General features: G+C 39.7%; 1 pseudogene; it reads left to right on the top strand.

The window, feature by feature from the left end:
* Positions 1 to 8,353, top strand: part of LOC102869428 — a 17,971-nt pseudogene that overhangs the window by 3,370 nt on the left and 6,248 nt on the right.

Here is an 8,353-nt window from a genome sequence, read left to right as displayed (position 1 = left end):
TTAGTGGACCTGCTCACTAATGGAAGTCAGAGAAAAAGCAGTAAGTGTGGCTTTGAGGAGTTAGAGCTTTGGCCTGAATTCTGTGTAACTGACTGCCTCCAGTTAGTGGGAGTTGCATTTCAAGAGTATATGGATGAACCATATTTTCCCTTAACCTTGAATTCTCCAATTCATGTTTACTAAAACAGAGCATATCACTGAAATCTTCCTGGGCATGTCAACTGCCTTTCTTATGAAGAACTTAAATGGGTTACATACAATATGAAATCAGTTAAGATAAAGCTGCATTGTATATACGTGCAATATATTTTTGAAGGTCTATCTGTAAATGTGTACATACATGTCTTATATAAATATATAATATATAAATGTGGTGTGTCTGTGTACATATAGTAAAGATATGCAGTAAGATCTACCTTTAAACACTGTCCCCAGACGAAAGGTTAAGTTATTTTTTATAATTACGCCAGGCAGATAACAAACTTTTAGTGGAACCAAGTAAAAAGCTTTTTTCTTTGTTTTTCTGAGCAAACATTCAAAAGCATAGCAAAACCTTCTCAAATTACAAGAGATTCTGTTTGCTACTGATAACGTTATCTGAATTTCTGCACTGTTTAATATATGAAGTAAAAACACTTCTGCTGTTGGTATGGGTTGTGTATGTTTCTATAAAGAGTGAAGAAACACAAGCATATTGCAGTTATTGCATAACAAAGGATACAGTCCAAGAAGGAATTCTTCCTGATGTTCCTATTTGAAGATTTTTATCATTTTTTTTAACCTTCATCATGTTTTATCTTGTAACAATTCTATAAAGCACTCATGAATTTATGAGAAAATGTTTCTATGAGCAGGGGAGCATTGTACACATGTCTAAATACACTAAAATACTGAAAAATGTAAGTTTATCAAAGAAATAAAATCACAGGTATACTTAGGTTCAGGGAACTAGAATAGGTCATTTTATATGTAGGATAGATAGTTATATTCTTATGTTAAATATTTTAATGAAGTATGTGAACTAAATTGCTGGTTTTCTAATATATCATGGGACACGGGTCATATAACAATATTTTATATTTTGTTTTATGAAGTTGATTTTGTCTTGTTTATTATTTTAATTGTATCATTGAAGATATATTTTAAACCGAAACAATTACATTTTATATGTCTATTTTGTGAAAAACAAAACAAAACAAAACAAAAAAACAAACTGATGAGCAAGAGAAAGCAGAAATTATCAAATAATATCATTAACATCATATGCAAGTAAAATCTTGTTAAAGATTATTAAAAAAATGTTTTGAGCAGCATAACTATAAGGAACTTCTAGAAATTCAAGCTGTATTCTGAAGAGGCCATAGAACAAGGGATACCATTGCTGATGCCAGTTACATCTTGACTGAGAGCAGTAAATTCCAGAAAGATGTTTACTTGTGTTTTATTTACTATGCAAGGACATCTGACTGTGTGGATCATAATAAACTATAGAAAACATTGAGAAGAGTGAGAACTCTAGAACACTTCACTGTGCTTATCCAGAACCTGAAGATAAACCAGAAAACCCTTGTTTGAACAGAGACTGCATAGTTTCAAATCAGGGAAAATGTGTATTAGGTTTGCATCTTTACACTATCCCTGCTTTATTATCCCTGTTTGTTAAGCAAATATTCTGAGAAGTCTGTCTATATGAAGATGAATGTAGCATTAGGAGTAGAAGAAGACTCATCAACAACCTGTGCTGTGGAAATGACACAACATTGTAGAAAAGAAAAACTTGAAACCATACAAACCTCAAAGAATGTAGCCTTCAGTAGGGATTACACCTCCGCATAAAGAAAACAAAAATTATCACAACTGGACCAATAGGCAACATCATGATAAATGAAGAGTATTTTGCTGTTATCAAGAATTTTAGTTTCCTTGGATCTACAATCAACATCAAGAATTTGGATGACCCCAGCAACAATAGCAAAACAACAGGGCAGCAAATAACAAATCCTGGTGAGATTGTGGAGAGATTGGAACTCTTATTCATAGCTGGTGGGAATGTAAAATGGTACAGCCACTGTGGAAAGCAGTCTGGTGCATTCTCAAAAAGTTGGACATAGAAATATCATTTGACCCAGCAATTCCACTACTGGGAATATACCCTAAAGAAACCAGTGCCATGACTCAAACAGATGCACATGGATATTTATTGCTATGTTATTTACAATAGCAAAGTGATATAAGTAACTCAAGTGTTTATCAACAAATGGATGGATGGAAAAATTTTGGTACATTCACACTATGAAATATTATACAGCATTGAAAATACAATGAACTTATAAAACATTACACAACATGGAGGACATTATTCTGAGTGAAATATCTCAGTCACATAAGGACAAGCACTGTATAACATCACTGTTATAAAACAGGACAGACGTGGGGTTTGGGTAGAGAATGGGAAAAGAATGGATAGATAATAAACACTGCGTTGAAACAGATGAGAGAAGAGCTCTCCAAAAGGAATATATGATTAGGCATTATATGTCTGACAACATTGAAATAAAGGGTGCATTGCGGGGTGGGGTGGGGTAGAGGAATGGAGAGAACATGTTCAACAATGAAAAAAAAATATATATAGTTGTGTACCATAGAGCCAGAATTGACCCACAGCTGACCCTCCAGTGGGTTTTCAGAGGTAGTTAATTGCATAGGAGGAGGTTGCCCATCCGATAATTAAGTTGGAAAAAAATAATCAAATTGGGCATATATGCTGCCAATGACCTCTTTAAAGTGCTAAAGAGAAAGGATGTTGCTTTAAAAATGAAGGTACACCCAAGTCATGGTCTTTTAAATTCTTTACATACACATGAAATTTGGACAATGAGAAAGAAAAGTTGAAGCAGCATTGATGCCTTTGAATTGTGGTGCTGGTGAATAACATGAAGTATACCATGGATTGCTAAAATAATAAATCTATCTCAGAGGAAGTGTAGCTGAGTTGCTCTTAGAAGAATGAATGATGAGAGATTGGTTCACATATTTTGGGCAAGTTGTCAGGAGGCCACAGCCCTTGAGAAGGACGTGGTGCTTGGAAAAGTGGAGGGTCAACAATGGAATGGAAGGCCCTCAAAGAGGTAGATTGACACAAAGACTGCAACACTGAACTAGAACATAACAGAGACTATTAGAATCACACAGGATTGGGGAGGGTTTTGTTCCATTGTTGATAGGAACCTTGTGAGTCTGAGTTAACTTGACACCCTCTAACACCAACAATAACATCCCAGGTTGTTAAGTCTTCCTCTAACCCTATTGCTATGGTCTTCCTCATATAGGCCAGCTTCTCAGAATATTTGTTTATCAAATATTTACTCAGCTCTGGTGGCCTAGTAGCAAGAAGCTGTGCTGCAATACCAAAGGCACACAGTTTGAGGCAACTAGCTGCTCTGCAGGAGAAGAATGTGGAGATTAACTGCCTCTATAAACCTGCTGGAGGGTCAGTTCCAACTCTACAGTAAACAACAAAAACAACAGCAGAGTTATATGACCTTGGCAAATCACTCCTTCTAAGCCATCAGTAAAATGAGGAAACATATGTAGAAGAAATTTAAGAAAATATTCAAGTCTGTGTGACAAGTATATCTTCAGGACCATTATTAACGTTCAAGATAAGTCAGTTCTATTAGACACTGAACGTCTGATGCAATGCCAGAGCTTAAAAAGAGCATTTTCTTTTTATGTAGAATATATAAGAAGCTCTCTAGGCATATCCAGAGAAGAGTATATCTGAAGTAGCAGACAGGGAAGTTTTTGGGTTATTTAAAAGACATATTTTTCCATTTGTTACAAGAACAAATTGACATTGAAGACTTTAAAAGAAAATTTCAATCCTAAGGAGAGTAGGGGCAACATTTTCCACTACAGAATCTCTTCCCTACCTCTTCACACAATTAGCATCACTATTGACAAAGGCAGAAGATGAATAATGAAGCATGTCCTAATTAGTTACTTGGAAGCTTAGTTAACAGCTTTGGGGTAGACATAAAATCTGGCTGCAATCATGCTAAATATCTTCCAACTACAGAACCCCTTAGCCCTTAGCTACAGTTTCTGCCCAGTGTCTTAAACTGGGCTGGGCTCCATCTGTGACGCTTTTCCTCTGGCCCCAGGTGGGTGGAATGTCGTCATAGGAGTATCCCCGGTAATCTTTGGATGCACCGTAGGCGATTCGCAGGTGCTGGAACCCTGGCAGAAACACCAGGATGCCAACTATCAGGACAGAAACGTCCCGGTCTGCCTTCCTTTTGCTGATGTAGCCTGCCAACAGAAGGGAGCCCATGATGATCAGAAAGGTGCCAATCAAAAGCAACTAAGCAACTCAGTGGCAAGGGCAAGGGCTCTGTAAGGAATCTTGTGTGTGCTTCCTAAAATTGAAGGCCAATGTGGCCATCGTTTGCGAAGAGTCTCGAGTATTTTTCACTTTACTACTTGGTGCGAGACGGCATTATAATACGTTGACAGGGCTACGGTCCGAGGATGCGCCACTCGGCGCCCTTGCCTCACTAGGCAGCCGAGACGCTGGATGCTGCTTCAGCGGGAGAGTTTTGATCAACTCGGTAGATGTGTCCTGAGACTAACATGGGATATGGATTCTAGCACCAGGTGACTGTGACTGAGGATAACATCTTGCTTTGTCACTGGCTGCTGTTGTGCCTTGCTGCCAGTAGATTTCAGACCCGTTGCAATCCTATGTGACACAGTAGAATGGCTTCATAGGATTTTCTTTCCCAGAATCTTGAAAGAAGCAGATCTTCAGGTCTGAAAAGGAAACTGTGGAGCCACTGGGTAGGTTCACATCACTAGTCTTTGGATCAGCACTGCAAAGCTTAGAAGAATTTACTGTCTCTTTGAAATGAAACTTCCTTATTCTGTACTGCCAACCCAAAGGGATGAGGTTCGAATACACCAGCTTCTCTATAGAAGAAAGATGGCCAATCTCTTTCCATGTGATTTACTGTTTCTGAAACTCTACTATAGGGTCAGCTATGAGATGGTCAGGCTTGATGGTACATAACAACAAAGACATTAATCAAACAAGATTAACAGTATTTTACTCCTAGGATTGGTATGAGGATTAAATGAATGTCTATCTGTGCTTCATTGGCTATGCAAAGGGTTTTGACTGCATGGATCACAACAAGCTGTGGCTGACTCTGAAAAGAATGGGACTCCCAGAACATTTGATTGTGCTAATGCGAAACCTATGCTTGAACCAAGAGGCAGTTGTCAGAACAGAGCAAGGAGACACTACATGGTTCAAAATCGGGATGGGGGTCCGCCAGGGATTTATTCTGTCTCCATACCTTTTCAATCTGTGTGCAGAACATATCATCTGGGATGCTGGGCTGTACAAGGAGGATTGTGGCATCAGGATTGGAGGAAGATTCATCATAACCTGCGTTATGCACATAACACAACCCTGCTTGCTGAAACTGAGGAAGACCTGAAGCACTTGCTGCAGAAGGTCAAGGACTGCAGCCTTCAGTATGGATTGAAGCTCAACATCAAGAAATCAAAGATTCTCACCACTGGGCAGCATCATTATTATGGATGGTGAAGAGATTGAGATTGTTAACAGCTTTCGTTTGCTTGGCTCTATAGTCAATATTCTTGGTACCAGCAGCCAGGAAACCAAAGAGACTAATTGCATTGGGAAATCCAGCTGTCAGGGACGTCTCCAGAGTACTGAGGAGCAATGACATCAGGCTGGAGACCAAGGTGTGCCTGATCCGGGCCATAGTCTTTGCAATTGCGTGCTATGCATCAGAGAGCTGGACGGTGACTAGGGATGATAGAGGAAGAATTGATGCCGTTGAGCTGGGTGCTGGAGAAGAGTGTTGAATATACAATGGACTGCTAACAGAACAAACAGGTTTGTCCTGGAGAGGGTGAAACTGGCTGCTCCTTGGAGGCAAGTATTCTGAAGCTGTATCTGACATACTTTGGGTATGTTACAAGGAGGGACCAGTCCTTGGAGAGGAACATCATGATTGGGACAGCAGAGGGACAACACAAGAAAGGAAGACCCTAGATGGGATGGATCGATTCAGTGATTGAGGTAATGGGAGTAGGCGTGTCAGAGACAGTGAGGTTGGCACAGGATAGAGCAGGATTTAGGGCTCTTGTACATAGAGTCGCAAGCTACTCTATGGTACACAATAACAACAAACATAAAAACAGATTAAAATTATACCTAGCATATAGTATATGGACTATAGACTGCTGAAAGAACAAACAGTTAAGAAAGTGCTACCAGAGTGCTTCTTGGAGGCAAAGATGACAAAATCTGTCTCACACACTTTGAGGATGTTGCTAGGAAAAGCTATTCCTTGGAGAGGGAAATTATGCTTGAAAAGGTGGAGTGTAGAAGAAAGAAAGGAAAATCCTCAACCAGATGGATTGACACAGTGTCTGAAACACTAGGCTCAGGTATGTCAGATATGATGAGGATGGCACAGGATAAAGCAGGGTTCTGATCTGTTTTTCATAAGGTTGTTATGGGTTGTATGTGACTCGATGTCACTTAACAACAATAACAAATGAAACATTGAGGAACTCTGGTGGTCTATGGAGTAAGGAGTTGTACTACCAAACCAGAGACAGGTGGTTTGAATCCAGGAACTGCTCCAAGGGAGAACAACATTCTCTCATATGATTTACTATGACTGAAAACCCACTCGATGGCCAGCTTTGAGTTGAATCTGACTTGACAGAATGTAACAACAACAACGTAAAATATTCGTCATTGTTGTTGGGGTGACACTATCTGTCAACATCAGATCACTCTCTTTTTTGTTCTCCTGTGTTGCCCAAGCACATTTTAAAATGTTATTAAAGCTTCCTATAGAAGTGGGAGAAGGATGGGCAACCTCCTCCCATGAGATTAACTGCCTCTGAAAACTCACTGGAGAGTCAGCTATGGGTCGGTTTCAACTCGATGGTACACAACAACAACAACATAGAGGAGAAAATTCCTTGGCTGGCTGGTAAACGAATTCTTATTTGCCTAAAACATTTCTTCTTAAAATTAATATGATAGTATCCCATGAGTTTTGTGATTTCAAGTCATTCTTATGAGCTTGATCCTTGCCTGATCTACTGATAAAAATAAGCATCAACACACATGAAGTGATGGACCAGAAGGCACAAAGCCAACTGCTTGGTGAGACAATGCTGATGTGAAGAGATTATCAGAATGGCTGGCCAGTCTCCTCCAGAAATCTCACAACTTCTGTTACTTTCATATCTACTGAAAACAGCAGAGCACAGGATAGTAATTATGGGATAGGCTGAAAACTCAAAGAACAGCCTTGTAATGCTATCTTTGTTGATAAGCATCCTTTTCATTCACTGGTTCTTCAGGCAGGGCTGCACCTATCTGCTTTGCACTGAGGATAGTATCCATTTGTTGCCATAAAACAAGTCGTCGTCTTATGATTCACTCTAAAAGTTTTCTCTTTTTCTTTTTTTTTTTTCTGGGAGAATGGAGCTCTGGTGTCATGGTTCATATTTTGTTGCACTGTTAACCAAAGGCCCACTCATGACTCTAAGGGAAGAAGATGGACATTTTCTTCCTCTTAATATTTACTGCCTTGCAAAGTCGATGAAGGGTCCCTGTGAGTCAGAATTGATTCTATGGCAGTGATTTTGAGTTTGAGGATGAAGGCATCATTTTGAGGAGTGATCTGGTCCTGGAAAGCTTTTTCCTACAGATAGGAAGGTCCCCTGATTATCAGAGCAGAAAAAATTAGGCTGTGAGGGTCTCTGGATGAAGAACTTGAAGTCGTAGAATGGCTTGTTGTAGAACATGATGCAACTACAGAGTTAAGAGTATGAGCCCATTTCTAAACTCTGCTGATAAGTTTAACTTGTTCCCTTTATCTCTCCTGTCCTCTAATATGTTTTCATCTGTTTGCTGACCCTTTCTTCAGCCCAGCTAGATTCTTTTGCTTACTTTGATTAATGTTACATGCTTTGGATGGTTGCTGATGCACTGATCAAGCACTTGTACACCAACAGAAAGGTTGGCAGTTTGAACCCATCAGTGGTTCTGTGGAGATACGACTTGGTGATGTGCTCCTAGAAAGAAAAAGCCCAGAAGATTCGGTGAGACAGTTCTACTCTGTCCCATGGGACAACTGTTGTTGTTGTTGTTGTTATGTGCCGTCGAGTCGCCTGCGACTCATAGCGACCCTATGCACAACAGCCCTAAACTCCACTCTGTCCTGTGCCAATCGCACTGTCTCTGACACTCCCATCCCAATTATCCCAGTCACTGAATCAATCCACCTCATAGAGG

The sequence above is a fragment of the Elephantulus edwardii genome, unplaced genomic scaffold (genome assembly GCF_000299155.1).
Source record: "Elephantulus edwardii isolate Elephantulus edwardi_28Jun2011 unplaced genomic scaffold, EleEdw1.0 scaffold00049, whole genome shotgun sequence".
Taxonomy (NCBI): Eukaryota; Metazoa; Chordata; class Mammalia; order Macroscelidea; family Macroscelididae; genus Elephantulus; species Elephantulus edwardii.
This window is presented reverse-complemented; position numbering and strand designations above follow the sequence as displayed.